This window comes from Sorex araneus, chromosome 5 (genome assembly GCF_027595985.1).
Source record: "Sorex araneus isolate mSorAra2 chromosome 5, mSorAra2.pri, whole genome shotgun sequence".
In the NCBI taxonomy this organism is placed as follows: domain Eukaryota; kingdom Metazoa; phylum Chordata; class Mammalia; order Eulipotyphla; family Soricidae; genus Sorex; species Sorex araneus.
In genome coordinates, this window is record NC_073306.1 from 172,949,485 (window position 1) to 172,969,506 (window position 20,022).

General features: G+C 49.9%; 1 protein-coding gene across 1 annotated transcript in view; it reads right to left on the reverse strand.

Moving 5' to 3' along the window:
• The window catches only part of RBM47 (RNA binding motif protein 47), a 169,618-nt gene that overhangs the window by 83,250 nt on the left and 66,346 nt on the right, over positions 1 to 20,022 (reverse strand). Inside the window, exon 3 of the mRNA XM_055139465.1 lies at positions 7,937 to 8,026. The gene's annotated coding sequence lies outside the window, so the exon portion shown is untranslated. The remainder of the gene's footprint in view (positions 1 to 7,936; positions 8,027 to 20,022) is intronic.

A 20,022-nucleotide genomic window follows, 5' to 3' on the forward strand; every position in this document is an offset into this window, starting at 1 on the left:
GAATCAACCCTGAGCACTGCCGGGTATGGCACAACCTCCACCCCCTGGCAAAAAGGAAAACCATCCTTTAGGATATTATCCTCAAACACCTGCAAAACCAGCTATCTACCTGGAAGATGAGTTCTTCCAAAAATAGGTTCACTGGAGTCCAGAAGACAGGGGTCAGCAAACTCCTGCGAGTGCCTTGCTCTGGGGTCACTGGTTGGCTGTACCACAAGAGGCTACAGTGGATTTGCCCAGAGACTCAAACACCAAATGCTACAAAGTTCCTCAGTTGCTATTATCCCTGTAATTACACCTTAGTTATAAACTGCAAAGGACTTGGGGGTTACTTGCACGTGTGTCCTCACCCCTGTGGGCTTTATCTCTGACTGAGCACTGATGCAGGAGTGGATCTGAGAGCAGATCAGTAAAAGGTCTGGTGTGAGGGGTCTCAGCAAAATCAGCTTACTCCCGGGATTGTCAGAAGAGACCAGAAAAAGCACCCATCAGCTTTCTACGGCATGTTTAAAACTACCGCTCAACATTTGAGTTCACGGCCTTGCCTGTTCAAATTATCTCCTGTTTTATTGTTAATATTTCTTCTTAACTAAATGGGTAAGCCTGGAATCTTAAAAACTGCTGGAGCAGAATCATATCTCAGTCACACTGGACAGCTCTGTGGGCGGGCCCCAGAACTTGTCTTCAGTGAGGTTCCTTGGTAAGGTTATTAATTTGATCAAATCATACAAAATAAATGAGCAACATGTGCTCAGACGACATCTTTCCCTTTCAAGAGAAGAAGCAGAAAAGTCATATTCAGAACCTGCCTCCGAGAGAGAGAGTACAGCGGTTAGGTCTCTTCTCACACACAGAGACCCAGGATCCATCCCTGGCAGAGGACGGTCCCCTGAATACCACCAGGAGTCGATCCTGAGCACAGAGCCAGGAGAGCCACTGGGTGTGGCCCCAAGCCCAAAATGAAAAATAGTCTGCCTTCAGGGATGGCAGCCAGGGGAGAGGGCGTGGAAGCCCTGACCAAACAGCAGGGCAGGGACGCACTCTTCCAACCGGATTGCTTGACTTTTGTGTACACTTGCCCTTCAGCAGGTCTCCTTGATATGGGCTACAGGGATGGTGCAAATGAACACAAGAAACCACCCTGCAGCCCTAGGAGTTACTCTGCGTCTCTGAAATGAGCTCACAGCAAGGTCACTTTCCATAAGGGGCACCATCGGGTGAGTCTGAGGGATGCCGGGAAAACGTGCATTTTCAACTTGGAAGTTAAACAATAGCCACTTCTTGATTTATTAACTTGCCTGGAATGGAAATCAAGACTATGACGGTGACAAGAAAGGGTCAGTGCTCTAAAGTCATTATTTTATTTAAAGTTTCTATCAGAAACTGATTTCACCTCCACCAACTCTTTTCCCAGGAATCTCCACCTGACTTCTGGCGAAGACTTCCTGTGGCTTGAGAAAAGTTAAGCAATGTTCAAGACATTAACTTTGTTTTTGTGTGGCATACAGGGATTACTCCTGGCTCAGTGCTTGCAATCATTTCTGGCAGTGCTCCAGGGACCATATGCAGTTCTGGGGATCAAGCTGGGGCTGGCAGTGTGTAAGGCAAGTAAGTACCTCCATCTGTACTATCTCTTCTTCTCAACTTTTTTTTTGCGGGGGGGCAGGGTAACTGGTTGAACCCAAAGTCTCAGGCAAGGGGCTGGAGCAATAGCACAGCGGGTAGGGCATTTGCCTTGCACGCGGCCAACCCGGGTTCAAATCCCAGCAACCATATGGTCCCCTGAGCACCGGCGGGAGTAATTCCTGAGTGCAGAGCCAGGAGTAACCCCTGTGCATCGCCGGGTGTGACCCCCCCCCAAAAAAAAAAAACAAAAAACAAAACCAAAGTCTCATGCAAGGCAATAAACACTATCTTTTTCTCTTAGTGAAGTAAAATAGCTTTACTTTTTAAAAAATATGTGTTTTTTAAACAAAATAAATTTCTTGAGAACTCTTAGAGGAGAAGAAAAAGAGAATTACATGTTCTATAGAGAACATTTGCTTTTCCAGAGGGGGGGAAAACAGGTACATATCACAGGTTGAGATGAGGCCAATCTCCAGAGAATGAGCCTACATATTAACTTTTTAAGATGACTGGCCAAAGAAGCTACTAGAAGCTCCTGCTTAAAACTCCAGTCTCTTCACATCAATCATGAGCAGATACTCTCTCCTTTGTGAGAGGGAGGCAAAGCAAGCTTGCTTTCCTGTGGAGGTCACCACGTACGTCTCTCCATAGAGAGAAGAGGTGACTGGTATTTTAGAAAAAGCTCTGTCTACCTCTGCTCAGCCTGGCCCCTGAAGAAACAACCACATCAAGTTCATTCATGATTAAGCTTGAGGGACCAATTCAGAAAAAAATGGGGCTCCATGGGAGGGAGTGACAGTGTGGGTTTCTGTGTATGTATGTGTTAATGTCTGTTGGGCTTTTTGCTTGTTTAGAGGCCACATTTGGTGGTGTCCAGGGCCTACTCCTGAATCTATACTCAGGGATCATGTCTGTTGGGACCAGGGAGGCCACATGGGATTCTGGGGTTCGAACCCAGATGGGATGTGTGCAAGCTCTACTTGCTGTGCTATCCCTTCAGTCCCTCTAGGTACAAATTTCTGAGTCTGCCCATTTAGCCACAGTCTCTATTTAGCAGTAATCTTGACAGAAAACGTCAGCACAGGGTCTGGGGAGATAGTACAGCATGTAGGGTGTTTGCCTTACACGCGGTCAACCTGAGTTTGAGCACAGGCATTCCATATGGTCCCCTGAGCACTATCAGGAATAATATCTGAGTAGAGAGCTGGGGAAGCCCCTGAGTATCACCTGGTGTGCCCTGTCCCACCCCTTGCAAAAAGTTAAAGAGCAACTGTCAACACAGAGCCTGACTTGATGATATATAATATCACTGTCACTGTAGCACTGCCATCCCATTGCTCATCCGATTTGCTCGAGCGGGCACCAGTAACATCTCCATTGTGAGACTTGTTGTTACTGTTTTTGGCATATCGAATACGACACGGATAGGCTCTGCCGTGTGGGCAAGATACTCAGCTTGCCGGGCTCTCCGAGAGGGGCGGAGGAACTGAACCTGGGTCCGCCACATGCAAGGCAAATGCCCTACCGCTGTGCTATTGCTCCATGTGCCAGGATCAAACCCTGGGCCTCACAGCTGCAAGACACAGCTCTACCTCTGAGCTACATCCTGGCTCCTACAGATCTTTATTTGAAACTGAGAATCTCATGATATTTAAGTGTTAGGAGCAGGATCAAGAAGCTGATCTCCATTCTAATTAAACCATATAATTATTATTATTATTACTCTGGGAGGTGGGTTTAGTTGAGGAGGCAAGGGGCTCGTCAGCAGTGCTGGGAGCCATCAGGACAATGCAGTGTCCGGGACACCACAGAGTTGCTGGGGACTGGTCCGGGACCCTCTAAATGCCAAGGCATGAGCTCGCTCCAGCCTCTTTGAACCATCTGGTTTGAAAAACTTCTCCCCTTGTGAGCCTGAGAGATGGTACAGAAACAGGGCTTTTGCCTTACAGCGCAGAGGTCAGTCTGAACCCCAGCATCCACATTTGATCCCCTGAGCACCACCAGGAGTGACCCTGGAAAAGAGTCAAGCCCTGAGCACTGCTGGGTGCAGCTCAACCCTCCACCCCCCCCAAAAAAAAAAAACCAAACAAACAAATCAGGAGGCTCCTCCCGTTGAGGGCGCCATAAACGGTGCAATCACCACTCTTGCCTGATGCCCTGAAGGAAGTAAGAGAAAGTCAACTCACCCTGGAAGCCGCCTGCCTTCCTGTGGGAGTCAGGGGAGGGAAACAGAGTTTCTTAGCCGTGGGGAGAACCCGAAAGACTGGAACAATGTTGGAGAGATAGAAGAGCAGCTAGGGTGTCTACCTTCCACTCCGCCAACCCAGGTTCAATCCCCGGCATCCCATATGGTCCCCAGAGTCCCACCAGGAGTGATCTGTGAGTGGGGAGCTGATAGTAAGTCCTGGGAAGAATGAGTGTCTGTCTGCACTGCACCAGAAAGAACATCCAATGACCAACTTCAAACCGACAAAGCTAAGGGCTTTTCGAGCCTGGTTCTTCCTAGGATTTGCCTAAGTCCTCCTGCCGTGGACATACCTAAAACAACACGCACAACAGCCCCATCTGCTTACCTGAAACTCCCGCCTTGAATCTGGGGCTCATCAGCGGCCGGGCTCCTCTGCAAAGCATCTTTATTGGCTCCCACCTCTGCCACCCACCCTGATTTTCCTCTGCCTAGTCAGGGAGGCTCTTCCGCCTGGCCCAGCCTCAGTGACATTCCAAGAAAGCTTCCCTGGGCATTCCCCAACCATGAATGACCCACCCCAGGGGTCCGTGGGTTGGAAGCTCCTTAGAGCTCTTGAGTCTTTTACTGATTTTAGGGTTGTATGGCAGCCTTGATCTACTAGACCAGCTCCCCCAGGGCAAAAATCCAATCATATCTGACGTCATACTTAATGGTGCAGGATTTAGTACAGAGCCTGGTACATGGTAGGTGCTCAGCAAATGTGGCTTAATGGCTATTTTCTATATCCCTGCTGATTTGGGGGGAAGAGTAGGGTCCTCCTATCCCTTTAATGTGGAGGTTCTGGTGTCTTTTCTTTTTTTAATTAATTATGCTGGAGGTTCTCAGAGGATTTCTGTTCAAAGATTACTTCTGAATACCCTGGCGCTCAGTGTACCATATGGGATGCTGGAGACAGAACCACCATCAAACACATGTAAGGCCAGAACCTTATGGTCGAAAGTGTTATCTCTGGCCCCTGTTCTGCACATCTTCAAGTCTATGTACGGCCTGGAGACAGCAGGCAGGGTGCTGGCCTTGCAAACAGCTGACCTGAGTTTGCTGCCTTCACCCCATATGATGCCCGGAGTCTACCAGGACTAATCCCTGAGTGTAGAGTGGGAGTAAGCCCAACAGGTGTGGCCCCAAAGCAAACATAACAAAACAACAAACTAGATACACCAAGACCATTGGGCTTGGCAATGTCCATCCTAAAGCAAAAACTCTTTAAGATGCTTTTTTTTCTCATGTATGTTTTTGTTTTGGGGGTCACCATAGGTAATAAAGGACATCTCTGGGCAAGCTCTGTGCTTGCAGCTTGCTCCCAAGCAGTGCTCAGGGACCATGCAGTGTTGAGGATAAAGCCCAGACAATCCCTCTGGTCCCTTCCCCTTCCCCAAATGGAAGAGTGGGTTTGGACTCACTCACGGACAAGCAGGTACTGACCAATCATTCTGGGTGCACAGCACGCAGTACTGAATATTTTTTTGAGGGTGCACATCTCAGAGCTTACTCCTTGCTCTGTGCTCCAGAGTCACTTCCATGGTGATCAGGGGACCACATGAGGTTGCTGAATATCAAACTGGTCTCATGCGAGCCAAGTGCCCTATCGCTATGCTACCTCTCCCCTTCCGCATGGAGTACTGTAGCTGCAAGCTCCTGTGACACCGATTACTGGTTGAGCCTGGCCAGGACAGCCTTCCTGAGACATCGCTGCGTCTGTGACCTCACACAGGCTCTTCTGGGAGCCAGAACCACCACGTAGGCAGTCACAAGGCTACTGATCTGACTATAACCATCATATGGAGTCACCCCCCATTTAGGATTCCAGTAGCAGAATCCTAAATTCTGTTTTTTAAATTTTATTTTCATAAGTTTGTTCACATTAATTGATTACATTCAATATTTCAACACCAATCCCACCACCGTTACACCTTCTCACCACCATTATTTAAATTTTCCCCCACCATTCAAGTCTGCCTGCCAGGGTCAAATGCTAGATAATTTATTTGCTATTGCTTATGATGAATATTATGAGAGGAGAATCCTAAATTCTTATTTTAAGGGACAGGAGGAAGACATTTTTTTTTTCGTTATTTCAAAATATTTTGTACATGGTTCTTTATTTTTACGATGAAAAAATATACTCATTTTTTAAAAATCATAGTTTAGGAAATTACAATAGTGTTACAATTTATGGTATGGATATACAAGCATCCCATAATCACCACAGTGCCTACAATGGGTCCTAAATTCTTTCTTTGATAAACACCAAGTTCTTGGGGCTGGAGCAATAGCACAGCGGGTAGGGCGTTTGTCTTGCACGCAGCTGACCCGGGTTCGATTCTCAGCATCTCCCCCAAGCACCGCCAGGAGTAATTCCTGAGTGCATGAGCCAGGAGTAACCCCTGTGCATCCCTGGGTGTGACCCAAAAAGCAAAAACCAAACAAACAAAAAAACCCAATTCATTTCTTGAGCTTAAATAAAAAACATGGGTCAGAGAGAGCTCAATCTGGAATGCATGCTTTGTATGTGAGAGGTTTGGGTTTGATCCCTGGCACCACCCCAAGCCAAGAGTAGCCCCTGTAGTAATAATAGTAAGAGTAGTAATGTTAGACACTTCAATCAAATCTAGGTTTCCATTAGAAGCATCCCATGGGGCCCGAGAGATAGGGCAAGAGATACGGCACTTGCCTTGCATGCCACTGACCCTGATTCAATTCCTGGCACCCCACAGGGTCCTGAAGCCTCACTAGGAGGGATCCCCCAACACACAGCCAGGAGTAAAGTTCTGAGTATCACCTGGTGTGGCCCGAAACCAAATACACACACACACACACACACACACACACACACACACACACACACACACACACACCCCAAAACAAAAACCAAAAGAAGCACCCCAACTTCAGACATGCTACATTTGGGGTACATGTGGGGGGAGCAGAAGGGTGCAGTATAGAGTTGAGAAAATACAGTAGGCACTGTAGAGAAAGCATGGAATGTCTTCATACTAAGAAGAGTCATTAACTATAGTTTCTGGGTCCCGAAGATAGTACAGCGGTAGGATGCTCGCCTTGCTTGTGGCTGACCTGGCTTTGATCCCAGCACCACATATGATCATGATCCCCTGAACACCAGGATCACCAGGAGTGATCCCTGAGCACAGAACCAAACCAAAAATATTAGAAAAAAAATTTTTTTTTAAATTAGGTAGTTTCTGTCATTCTCTTCCCAATTCCCAGTTTGACTGAAATATTACTGACACAAAGCATTGAAGAAGTGTGTTTTGGATTTGGTTTTTGGGCCACACCGGCAGTGCTCAGGACCTGCTCCTGGCCCCCTGTTCAGGGATCAGTCCTGGCAGGGCTCAGGGCACCATGCATGGTGCCAGGACAGCCTCGAGCAAAGCCAGTGCCTTACCTGCTCTCCTATCTCTCCAGCACCAAAGCAGTTTAAGCTGTGCCGTCCTTTACTCCTCTTGGCTAGAGGAGTCCTCGGGGGACGTTTGTGCTAATAAGCTTGCCAAGTCTCTGGCCGAGTCAATGAAGCAAACACCCTGGAGCAAAATCAATATAACTTGGGCTTGTTTGTTTTTTGTTTTAATTTAATCTGGGGGCTGGGGGGAGGTCCCCAGCAGGGCTATACTCGGCAGCAGGAGGCCATGGGGTGCCAGGGATCAAGCCCCCGGTGCAGGCGGGCGTGAGCTCCAGCCCTCTCGGCCATACCCCGGCACCAGGCTGTTTTGGGGTTTATTGTTTCTGTTTGGCAGGGGGAAAACTGGTTAAGGGCCACACCCAGCAGTGCTCAGGTGCCCTGGAGGGCTCAGGGACCAGATGGGCTACTGGAGGACTGGTCACACTGGCCACACGCAAGGCAAACAGCCTGTGCTGTCTGATGTTTGGTCTTGCACATGGCCGTCTCCCAGACCTGTGCTTGGGGGTCACTTCTGGCGGTGCCCTGGCCACCCAGTATTCATGGGTGACATTCTGGTATCACCAAGTCATGTTTCACTTACTTCCCGCCACCCCGGACTCACGCCAAATCGAGGCCCAGAGAAAAATGAAGGCGGCTGCACTTACCGAACCTCGTCCTTGAGCCCGGGAACAGGGGGTGTCGGCGGGGCAAGCTGGTGCCAGGGGTCCTCTCTAACGCCTCGTGTGACCCAGACTCTGGAAAGGGAAACAGGACATGCTGACCCCAGGCAGTGGAGCAGGGGGTAGGGTCGGGCAGCGGTGGGCAGCGGGGACCAGGGTGGAGGCATCAGAGGAGGGACGAGACAGGCTGAGTCACGCAGTCCGCTGTGCGCCTGCCGGTGACCTGGGAAGCCTCGGAGCCGGGCAGTAAAACCCACCGGCCCGTATACATGGGGAAATAGGGCCCCGCCAACTCTGCAGAGCTCTTTGGGTCCGTACTGGCTGAATGTTCAAGGAAGAAAATCTTCGGCTGACAAGGAGAGACAGGGACACAAGAAGAGAGGCCTAGGAGGGAGGGGGGAGAGTAGACATGCCCAGTGCTCGGAACGCAGCTTCACTGCTTGCTGGTGGGGTCCTCTCCCTCTTTCCCTTAACCCCTCTCATCAGCAGGATCAGATGGTTCTCAAATGTGGGCCTAATGCCACCCTTCCATTAAGGACACTCTGACAAGGACTATGGAGCATGCGAGAGCCCCAAGTACAACCCCTGGCCCCCCCAATTCCCTAGAGCACCGCTGAGAGCAGCGCCTGAGCACTCAGCTGAGAACAGTCCAGCTCCGCCAGGTATAATCCAAAAACCGACCAGACAACAAAGTGACGTGACAATAAATGACAGACTGTTCACTGCGTACGAGAGAACATTCAGAGAAAAGAAAAGACGCGTATCACCACGGTGATGGTGATACTCCTTGAACTGTGGTTTCATACGGGTGAACCGCCAAACACTTAAGATGGTTCAGAACATTTGCGGGCAACTAATGTCTGAAATATTAATTTACACCTCAAAGCCCCTTAAAGGCTGTTTTCCATGAGTCCAGGATATGGCATAAGAGACCCTGAACCTGGTTCCAGGTGCCACATGCGCTCACCCCAGCCCCGATCACCCCCGCCCCAGTGCTGTTGGGTGTGTCCCTTTTTTAAAATTAATATTTCACAACAATTCAGCTTCACTTCATCTTTAAGTAAATACACTCTAGGGGAGGAAATCCCGCAGACTTTATTATCCCACTATTGTCTGACTCCCACTCCCGGGGGAAGGATCCATTTGCCCCCACCTAACTCCAGGGGGTGGGGGAGGGATGCTGAGCCCCGGATGGCTGGCAGCCCAGCTTCCTCCTACTCATCTATCCAAAGTCCTCCCCAGCCTGAAGGCCTCATTAACTACGGCTGAGCTTCTGATTAACATACAGCACTTACAGGAACTTTAACCTGCAGAAACCTGGCGTCTGACTCGCTTCCCCAAGTCCAACCTGGGTCACGAGTGCCAGTTTCAAGGGCAATAAAGGACCAGGCTGTTTGCTTACAGCAAATGGAGGCGGTGCCATGGAACTACAGCTTCTCCCTCGACTGTGCTCTGAAGCCTTGACAAGGACTGCTCGCAGCCCGCCTGCCGGTGCTGGGGGAACGAGAAAGATAAGAGAGGACAAACTCCCAGAGGGACAGCGCCTAACTCCTAACAGGCATTTTAGCTGTATGTTCCTGGGTGGCGAGCCATGAATGGAATTCAAGAGCCCAAAGACGGGCAGGAGGGCCCGTGCGCAGGTGCCGTGGGGCTGGTGCCAGCACCAGGGCGAGCCCAAGGAAGCCGCAAGCTCTGACCTGGCTGTGACGGGGGGAGTAAAGTGCCCCCACTTCAAATTCACATGTTTAAATGCTGAGGCCCAGAACGTCAGAGTGAGCTGGGGGCCAGGGAGGGAGCACAGTGGAGGAGCATTTACCTTGTATGCCTGAGGCCCCAGGTTTGAGCCAGGGAAACACATACACACACATACACCCCAACGTACGACTGTATTTGGAGAAAAGACCACTCACATGAATTTTGGTTTGTGTGTGTGTGTGTGTGTGTGTGTGTGTGTGTGTGAGATCTTTATAGTGGGTGGGAGTGGGAAGATGGTTTGGGGGCCACACCCAGCAGTGCTCAGGGCTCTTGGCTTTGCACTTAGGTATCACACCTGGCAAGGCTTAGGAGATCATATTTAGTGCCAGGGGTTGAACGCAGGTCAACTGTGTGTAAGACAAGCACCCTTTCCCTACGCACTACCACTCAGCCCCATCGCACGGTCTTTGACCTGAATCAGGTCATATGGGCGAGCTCGGGTCGAGCAGGGCAGGTGCCCTTGGAAGAGGAAGTTAGGATTCGGATGCACACACAGCCGAGGCTGGCCACATGCAGATGCTGTGAAAAGGCCTCAGAGGAAACCACCCCTGCTGGCATCCTGACTTCCAGCCTTGTGAACAGGGATGGAAGGGATTCCTGTGGTTTAAACCATTTGACCTGTGCATTTCATCCTGGCAAATGAATACTCTGTCCCCGGTCTGAGCACTATCCTCTCTCACACTGCAGGGCCTGCAGGACCAGGCAGAACAAGGGCCAGCAGAAGTCTGACAGCAGCAAGGAGAAAGGGAACCGACGCTCTAGCTACCGGCATCCCATTTAAACCCCAGGAGAAACCGGAAAGCCATACAGTATGTTCCTGGCTCAGTTCTGCCAGTGATCCTTCAGTCTGTCATCACTGGCTACACCAATTACCATTTAAAAATAACCACTTATGGGGCCGGAGAGACAGTACAGCAGGTAAATGCTCCCTAAGCACCAACACGCGTGGCCCAAAAGCCAGAAAAGCAAATGAATAAATAAAAATGCCCACTTCCTGGGGCCAAGGAGACGGATCAACCGGCTGGAGTGTACATTTGCATGTAGGAGCCCCAAGTTCTGACCCCAACACCAGACAGTCCCCGGACACCAAGCCAGAAGTAGCCCCTGAGCACACCAAGTATGACCTTAAAACCAGAAGATCGTCCACATCCGGGTCAGTCTGGACAGAAGCTAGACTCTGGGTAGAGCCACAAAGAAGAGAGTGTGTCACTTCTCGGTGTGTCACGCCTGAGCAAGGCTAGAAAAACCAAGTAGAAAAGAACAAGTGGCTGCTCTCCAAGGGATGCCGACAGCAGGGCTCGCCGTGGAATGAGACCTTCCTCCAGAAGATGTGTGCTGAAAGTAGACTAGAGACCAAACACGATGGCCACTTTGCAACACCTACATTGCAAACACAACACCCAAGAGGAGAGAGAGTAAAAGGGAATGAACCTGCCACAGAGACGGGGGTGGGGGTGTGTGGGGATACTGGGAGGGATACTGGGATCACTGGTGGTGGAGAATGGGCACTGGTGGAGGGATGGGTACTCGATCATTCTATGACTGAAATGTAAGCACGAAAGTTAGAAAGTCGGTTACTGTACCTCACGGTGATTGACTAAAAAAAAAAAAAAATTTTTTTTTTTAAGGGGCTGGAGTGATAGCACAGCGGGTAGGGTGTTTGCCTTGCACATAGCCAATCCGGGTTCGATTCCCAGCATCCCATATGGTCCCCTGAGCCCTGACAGAAGTAACTCCTGAGTGCAGAGCCAGGAATAACCCCTGTGCATCACCAGGTGTGACCCAAAAAGGAAAAAAAAATTTTTTTAATTTAAAAAATAAATAAAAATACTGATATTAACAATAGGTTAAAATGACATCTATTGCTGCTCTTTGAATTTATGAGGAAATAATTTCAATAAACACTTCAATAAATAAATTCAATAAACATTGTTTATTTAAACAATAAATTAAAATAAAATAAAATAAACGAGGGCGATGGGAAGTAGGAAGGACGAGGCACTGAAGTCTGTGAAGCCCACCAAGGCCACGGGGAGCCGAGAGCGGAGGATGAGCTGGGGTGCGAGCAGGCAGTCTGGCAGGCACGCTCCACACAGGAAGAACACAGTTTCTGGGTGCAGCAACCGGCAAGAGCAACGTGAGGGGGACCCGCAGGGATGAGCAGGGCGTACAGCCAAATGAAGCAAGGAGCGAGCTCGCGTCTTGGCACATGGGGAAACCACTGGAGAACTGCAGTTTGGCCGTGGGGGGAGTGAGGCGAGCACTCCCGGCAGTGCTCAGGGTAGCACATCCAGTGCCTGGGACAGAACCAGGGTGGGAAGCACGCAAGGAAAGCGCCTCAGCCCCTGTACTTTCTCTCCAGCCCCCCACCGAAGCTGAGGCAGCACCTCGTTTAGAAAAGGTCCCTCTGACAACAGTGCAGAAGGGGCTGGCGGGAGGATGACCCATCAGGGGAAGAGGAAACAGGGGCATAGACTGAGGGGAGCTGGTGGAGGTCAGGGTGCAGCACAGGCTCGGGGTGGGGGGGGCATGCGTCAGGGCACAGCCTCAGGGCACGGGGGTGTTGCCTGTGTGCGAAGCAGTGCTGGTCTGTCCGGCGGGTACCCAGGTGACTGGTGAGATCAGGGGGGTTCTGGAGACACATTTAATTTTGTGTCTCTCACATGTCGCATCGGAAGCAAACCCCTTCCTTGTAGAGGCTACTCTTAGCTCTGTGCTCAGGGGGCCACTCCCAGCAATGCTCAGGAAACTGTATGGCTCAAACCCGGGCTCCCCACATGCTAAGTGTGGGCGACTGGCCCTGTGAGCCGTCTCTCCAGCCCCAGCCACTCGTTCTCTGATCTCGGTGATGTGTGGCCTGCCCTCAGTTTCCTCCTCACAGACGGTGGTGGGGCACTGCTCTCACTGCACTGGGAGGACTCCTCGGGCTCATTAACACTCATGTACAATAAATGTTAGCTGTGATTAAAGAAGAAATAAACTTTGAAGAACGAGCGGGTAACTAATGACTGTAATTAATTGCCAGCCTCCCTTGCAGTGAATGGGAGCAAATTAAAACCACCATAACCACAAAGAGTAACAGCTGATATACATAAAATTATCCGGGAATGGGGCTGGAGCGATAGCACAGCGGGTAGGGCGTTTGCCTTGCACGCGGCCGACCCTGGTTCGATTCCCAGCATCCCATATGGTCCCCTGAGCACCGCCAGGAGTAATTTCTGAGTGCAAAGCCGGGAGCAACCCTTGAGCATCGCCAGGTGTGACCCAAAAAGAAAAAAAATTATTTGGGAAAAGAGCTGCTTTCAATTTCCTTGATGTTTCCATAGCAATCACACAGGTGTTTTTTTTTTTCCTTTTTGGGTCACACCTGGCAATGCACAGGGTTACTCCTGGCTCTGCACTCAGGAATTACTCCTGGCGGTGCTCGGGGACCATATGGAATACTAGGAATCGATACTGGGTCGGCTGCGTGCAAGGCAAACACCCTACCCGCTGTGCTACTGCTCTAGCTCCAATCACACAGTATCTTACAAAATGTCCTGGGCTGGGCCAATGAGACAGTACAGGGGGCAGGGAGCGTGCCTTGCACACAGCTGCCCTAGTGTTCCATACAGTCCTCCAAGCACCACCAGGAGTAATTCCTGAGTGCAGAGCCAGGAGTGACCCCTGAGCTTTACTAGGTGTGCCCCTGTCCTCCTCAAAAGTTCTAGGGTGAAGAGATAGTATAAGGGTAAGGTACTTGTTTTGCTTGTGGCTGACCGAAACTCTATACACAGCACCATACATGGTTCCCTGAGCACCGCCGGGAGTCATTCCTGAGCACAGAGCCAGGAAGCCCCTGCGTTTCAGCAGCTAAGGGCCAATCACCGCTGCCCCCCAGGGTCTGAATGGGCTGGGATACAGCATTTGCTTGCATGTGCGAGGCCCTGGGTTTGACCCCTGGCAAAGCACAGTGCCTGAGCAGCAGCAGGAGTAGGCCCATTACATGACCGGGCGGAGCCCCCAAACTCAAACGAAGACCGAAAGAATAAGAGGGCCCCCATATTTGTGCATGACCATATTTTGACTGGAGCAGATGGATCTGAAGTGGTACTAGATCTATTACATAAAACATGAATATTATTTAATGTACTTATACTTTAATAAGTACGGGGGGGAGGAATTCAAGAAGGAAAGCACATAAGCACATTTTTTTAAAATGTAGGAGTACTACTATTTACTCAGCCATTGATTAAGCTGATTCAATTGGGCATGAACTCCACATGACTTTTGTTTGTTTGTTTTTTGGGTCACACCCGGCGATGCACAGAGGTTACTCCTGGCTCATGCACTCAGAAGTTACTCCTGGTGGTGCTCGGGGGACCATATAGGATGCTGGGAATTGAACCCGGGTCAGCCGCATGCAAGGCAAATACCCTACTCTCTGGGCTATCACTCCAGCCCCCGACATGACTTTTTTAAAAAAAAATTTTTTTAATTGGATATCCATGAGACAGACCATTACAAAGCTGTCCATAATCAGGTTTCAGTCATGCAATGATCCAGCACCCATCCTGCCATCAGTGTACATCTCCCACCACCAATGTCCCCCGTTTCCCAACACCCTACCCCTACTCCCAGCCTTCCTCTATAGGAGGCACTTTCCTTCTTGCTCTCTCTTCTTAAAAAAGCATGTCTTTTTTAATGCTTTTTGGGTCACACCCGGCGATGCACAGGGGTTACTCCTGGCTCTGAATTCAGGAATTACTGCTGGTGGTGCTCAGGGGACCATATGGGATGCTCGGAATCGAACCCAGGTCAGTTACCTGTAAGGCAAACACTCTACCCTCTGTGCTATTGCTCCAGCCCCAGGAAAGCACATTTCTATCTCAAGAAAAGAAAAACAGATTTTTAAGTTTTAATATGCCTTAAACAGTTAAAAATTTCCCCCAAACAACACCATCTTCTTGAAACAGGTAAAGTTGGCTGAGTGTAAAAGTGCTCTCTTCTACAAAAACTATTATTATTATTATTATTATTATTGGGTTTTTTTTTTGGGGGGGGATCACACCCAGCTATGCACAGGGGTTAGTCCTGGCTTTGCACTCAGGAATTACTCCTGGCGGTGCTCGGGGGACCATATGGGATGCTGGGAATTGAACACAGGTTGGCCGCGTGCAAGGCCAACGCCCTACACGTTGTGCTATCACTCCAGCCCCACAAGAGAGTTTTTATTGAATAAAATTTTCTTAGAAAGATGTGAGGAGAGAGGAAGTGTTCAAGAGAGAACACAAGTTTCTCCAAGGTGGGAAAAGCAAGCAAGCAAAGAGGCATATTCAAGGAGAACATGGGCTTGAAGAGAAAGCCTACACAAGAAACATTTGCTATTAATTTTTTTTTGTTTGGGGGCCACACCTGGAGATGCTCTTGGTTCTGCACTCAAGGGATCACTCCTGGCAGTGCTCAGAGGACCATCTGGGATACCGGGGATCAAACCCACGTCGGCCAAATATAACCGCCCTACCTGCTGTACTATGCTCCGGGCCCACAAGAAACATCTTGAAAAGTCCAGAACTCATCTCTCTCGTTGTGAGGTGGCTAAGGAACAGCACGTCTGGCCCTGAGGTTCCCTGGGCAAGCTGCCCTCTTGTGGCTTTCACACAAAAGTTCCAGACACAGAAAGCGGACTGTTAGCAAGCTCTTGGGTCCAGCAACCCCCAGTCCGCCCACAAATCGCTCTCAAGGCCTGCGAGAGGGTGTGCAGTGCACTCTGCTGCGGGCCTGGAGGAGCCCGAGTCAGCGCCAAGCACCAGGGAATCTAGAAAGCAGAGCAGCCACACAAGACAGACGGACTGGGACGAGACGGACGCACTTCCTACAGGCACTCGGATCAGCTTTCAGGCTGTGGCTAAACTTTCGGGGACAGGAGCACATGCCTGCACTCCTGCAACGAGGAGTCAGAAAGCACCTGTTTGCAGGGGGCACGTAGAGAAGCACACCCAGCCGGGAGCCGCTGAAGGGCACTGTGCCGTGAAGTGTGTGGCGGACGCGTTGTGCCCGAGACAGACTCACTGCAAATCGAGAAAGTAACCCACCACCACTGAGATGCTGCTGAACGCGTCTGCTCATGAATGCAGTTCCTGCACCCTGGCCTGTGGGGAACCCAAAGGTCTCATCAAACATTAAAAAAAAAAAAAAAGGAAGGAAGGAAGGCAAGGAGACCGAAGTATACAAGAAGAGGAGGAACAGAGGGTAGAAACAGTGACATTTTTTTTTTTTCCAAGAGGTAAACTGAAAACGGAGATAAAACTTGGCGGCAACATTAACTCAACACCTGGAAACACTTTAGGAAGAGCAGTTCACAGAATACTGTTTTTTTTTTCTTTTTGGGTCACACCCACCGAAGCGCAGGGGTTACTCCTGGCTCTGCACTCAGGAATTACTCCTGGCGGTGCCTGGAGGACCATATGGGATGCCAAGGGTTGAACTCAGGTCGGCTTCGTGCAAGGCAAAACACACCCTGTACTATTCCTCCGACCCCACTTTTTTTTTTTTTAAAGGGGGAGAGAGAAGCTGAGACTATACAGATGGGAGAAGATGGTGGGTTTCCACGCTGAGACTCTGTGACTCCAGATCCCCTGGAGGAACCCACACCAGCCAACTCACTCTCACTCCTACCCAGTGAGTCCAAGTGCTTCAGAGCTTCTGTATCACTGTATCACTGTCCCCCCATTGATCATCGATTTGCTTGAGCGGGCCCAGTAACGTCTCCGTTCATCCTAACCCTGAGATTCTAGCAGCCACTCTTTACTTGTCCTTCCAAATGGTGCCGCATTAGAGGCTCTTCAGGGTCAAGGGAATGAGACCCATCATTGTTACTGTATTTGACATATACAGTAATATGCCACGGGGAGCTTGCCAGCCTCTCCCCCATGCGGGCAATAAATTCTCGGTAGCTTGCCATGTTCTCCAAGAGGGAGAACTAGGCTATCAGATGAGCGGCCTCACGTTTCCAGTTTGGTTTTATAGTCTCTGGATGTTGGCATTGATAGGATTACACGGTGGTGCTGGTGGCGGGGGGGGGGGGGGGGGAGGAAATGGACCAGTTTCTGGGTGTGACTGCCTAGCTGCTGGAAAATGGGAGAATCTGGGTGGAGGAGCCCCAGTCCTGATCCGAGAAGCCTTGGAGATCTTAAAATATATGTAACATGAATTAGCATGAAGCAGAAGTTTGAGTGATATTTCTCACTTTATGTCATTAAGGAAACCAAAGCATTCTGGAAAATGTTTTATTCATTTAATAAACAGGAAAAATAGCAGTATAAATTTCCTCTCTGGTACAGCAGAAATCAACCCTAATATGAAAAGAAAATTTCCATTCCTGTATGTCTTCCCCCTTCTTCCTGAATTTCAGAGCCTCAGTCTTTTCCAATCAAGTTCTGCCACTTCCCAGGGCTGGGGTGACAGTACAGCAGGAAGGGCGCTTGCCTTTCACGTGATGGAGCCTGGTTCCATCCTCAGCATCCCATGTGGTCCCCCAAGCACCACCAGGAGTGATTCCTGAGTGCAGAGCCAGGAGTAAACCCCGAGTATCAACAGGTGTGGCCCTAAAACAGAGAGAATCACCACCAAAAAAATAATAATGGCACTTTCCTCCTCAGATTCCTCGAGGAGTGTCTCCTCAAACTAGGAATAAAATCCCAGTTTTACTGGGGAAAAAAGTACTTCCTCCTGCTCTCCACCTCGTGGGCTTCGTGAGGCTGCTCTGGCTTCTCTACTTCACTTCCTCTCTCCCCTTCCGCTTCCTCCTTCCCCACCTGGCCACTAGGCCAGCCTCCTGGCAGTTCCTCCCACGAGCCAGCTTTCTTACGTCTAAGTCTTGACTCCATGTTCGCCCCCTCCTGGAACTTTCTTTCCCTGCCTTCCCTGCCTACATCTATTTCTAGCTATATACAATTTATCACCTCCTTCAAGAAGTCCTCCCTGACTGCTTTATTATTACTATCATTATTTTTTTGCCACACCCAGCAGTGTTCAGGAGAGCCGCTCAGCTCTGTGTTTGGAGTCACTCTCAGCAGGGCTGTGGGGACCATGCAGTGCCAGGACAAAACCTGGGCCTCTACCATACAAATTCCTTAAAATTATCCATAATCTGGGGCTGGAGCGATAGCACAGTGGGTAGGGCATTTGCCTTGCATGCGGCTGACCCGGGTTCTATTCCCAGCATCCCATATGGTCCCCTGAGCACCGCCAGGGGTGATTCCTGAGCACAGAGCCAGGAGTAACCCCTCTGCACCACCAGGTGTGACCCAAAAAGCAAAAAATATATATATATATATCCATAATCTTTAACCTTGCACTCTTTGTCATCTTTATTTTTCTTTGAACTTATCCCATTTTGTTTAGGGGCCTCATCTGGTGATGGTCCGGGATCACTCCTGTTGGGAACAGATGTGGTGCTGGGGACTGAACCCGGACCACGCAAGGCAAGCGTGCCCTACCCTTGTACTCTCTCCCCGACCCCATATCACGTTTTTTGTGTTTTTAGGTTACATGGGATGATGCTGGGAAATAATCCTGGCTCACTGCTCAGTGCTCATTCCTGGCTGTGCTCAAGGAACTGTGTGATTAAACCTGGGCTTTTCTCATGCAAGCACGTTCTCTAGCCTGTTAAGCCACCTCTCTGGCCCTGCACTTTTAATCTTAGTTTACACGATGTGCTCACTTTTGTCACTTTTTATTATTTCTCTGAACTACTGAAATGTGAGCTCCATGACAAAAAGGACTTAATTCTAAAACAGGGCCTGATGCTCCCCAGTACTCATTATTTGAGAACTGAAACGTGCCTCTTAGGGAGATTATAAGCCCTAATCAAATCTGTTCCAACTCTCTCATTATCAGTAAGTCCTTCCCTAAGATGACCTTGGCTTGCATGATTGCAACAGAAGTCCACATCTCTCACTTCCAGCCCAGAGACGGACAGAGGTTGGCCAACGACCTCCCCCAAGTTATGTCTTAGGGCCATAATTAAACGGGGCGTCAATTACAAGATACAATGGGGCCTCAATGAGAAACTACTATAACCCTCTGGAAGACATGCAAACAGGCTCCGAGAGGTTATCTGGTTACTCCAGACTCACAGCAACGGTGAGATCAGCCACCTGAGGCCATTTAAAGAGTGTGTAGTACCTGCCTTAATCAACTCTAGAACCCAGGAACCAGGCTCAGTGTCTGGCATAAAGAATGAGCTCTTGCAGATGTGTGCAGATGTGTATCAGTGAAAATGAGGGTCCTCAGTCCAGCTCAGTGCCCATTCAATGCAGCAGTTCTTTCTCTCATTTTGGCCCCAACCAAAGCTTGTGTCCGTGTACCATTTCCGACTACTATTTCCGGTCTTTGCTCCATTCATTCATTCATTCATTCATTCATATAATCCTTTACTTATCAGTGCAGGGGATCACACCTGGGTCAGTTGCGTGCAAGGCAATTGCTTTTACTCCGCACTATCTCTCCAACCCCCGTCTTTAAAAAAATTTTTTTCACTTGGAGGACCATGATTCATAATTAATCCATCGCAGGGAGGAACCCAAATGTTTCTTGAGCATTTTCTGTGCTGTGCAAGGGATGAAAGAGAGTGGGTTCCTGATGCAAGGCAAGTGCTGAGCCACAGAATCACAGGCCCAGCCCTGAACCAAGCTGTGTTCAGAAGTCACTTAGCTGCCACCCCCAGAGCGCCCAGCGTCCACACAGACTCTGCAGGAATCCTGCCACGTTTTATGGCGGAACCTTGCTTCCGCTCCTGCCAAGGCAGCTATGGGGCACAGCCACGACCAGTGTTGCCACCATCCGCAATATCCCGGGTCCCAAATTTCATCTGAGCCGATACGTGCCAGCCAGGATTTCCACCAGACCCAGTGGCCCGGTGGCCCCATCCCCAGGGGCTCTGTTGCCACACTCCCCAGGTTGCCTCTCTCACCGGGGAGGTTGGGCCCACCTCAAAAGCAAGTACTGCCTCCAATGACTTCTCTGACGTGGCTGCAGGAAACAGGCAAATATGGTGGCACCTTTACCCTGTCACCCATGAAGAGAGAGCTGGATGAGCTGAGACCCCAGCTACATCCTCCGGGCTTGGGGACAGTGACCTGACCATAGGGCTTCCCCGGCCGTGTATTAGTTTGTTTTGTTTTGCAGCACTAGAACCTTTAACCAGGGTGTTGGCCTGCAAAGCACAAGCTTTATTTACCACTAAGCTACCTTCCCAGTCCCAAAATTATTGGGGGGAGGAGGGCTAGGGAGGAGGGTGTTTGAGCACACCAGGTAGAACTCAGGCTCTCCTT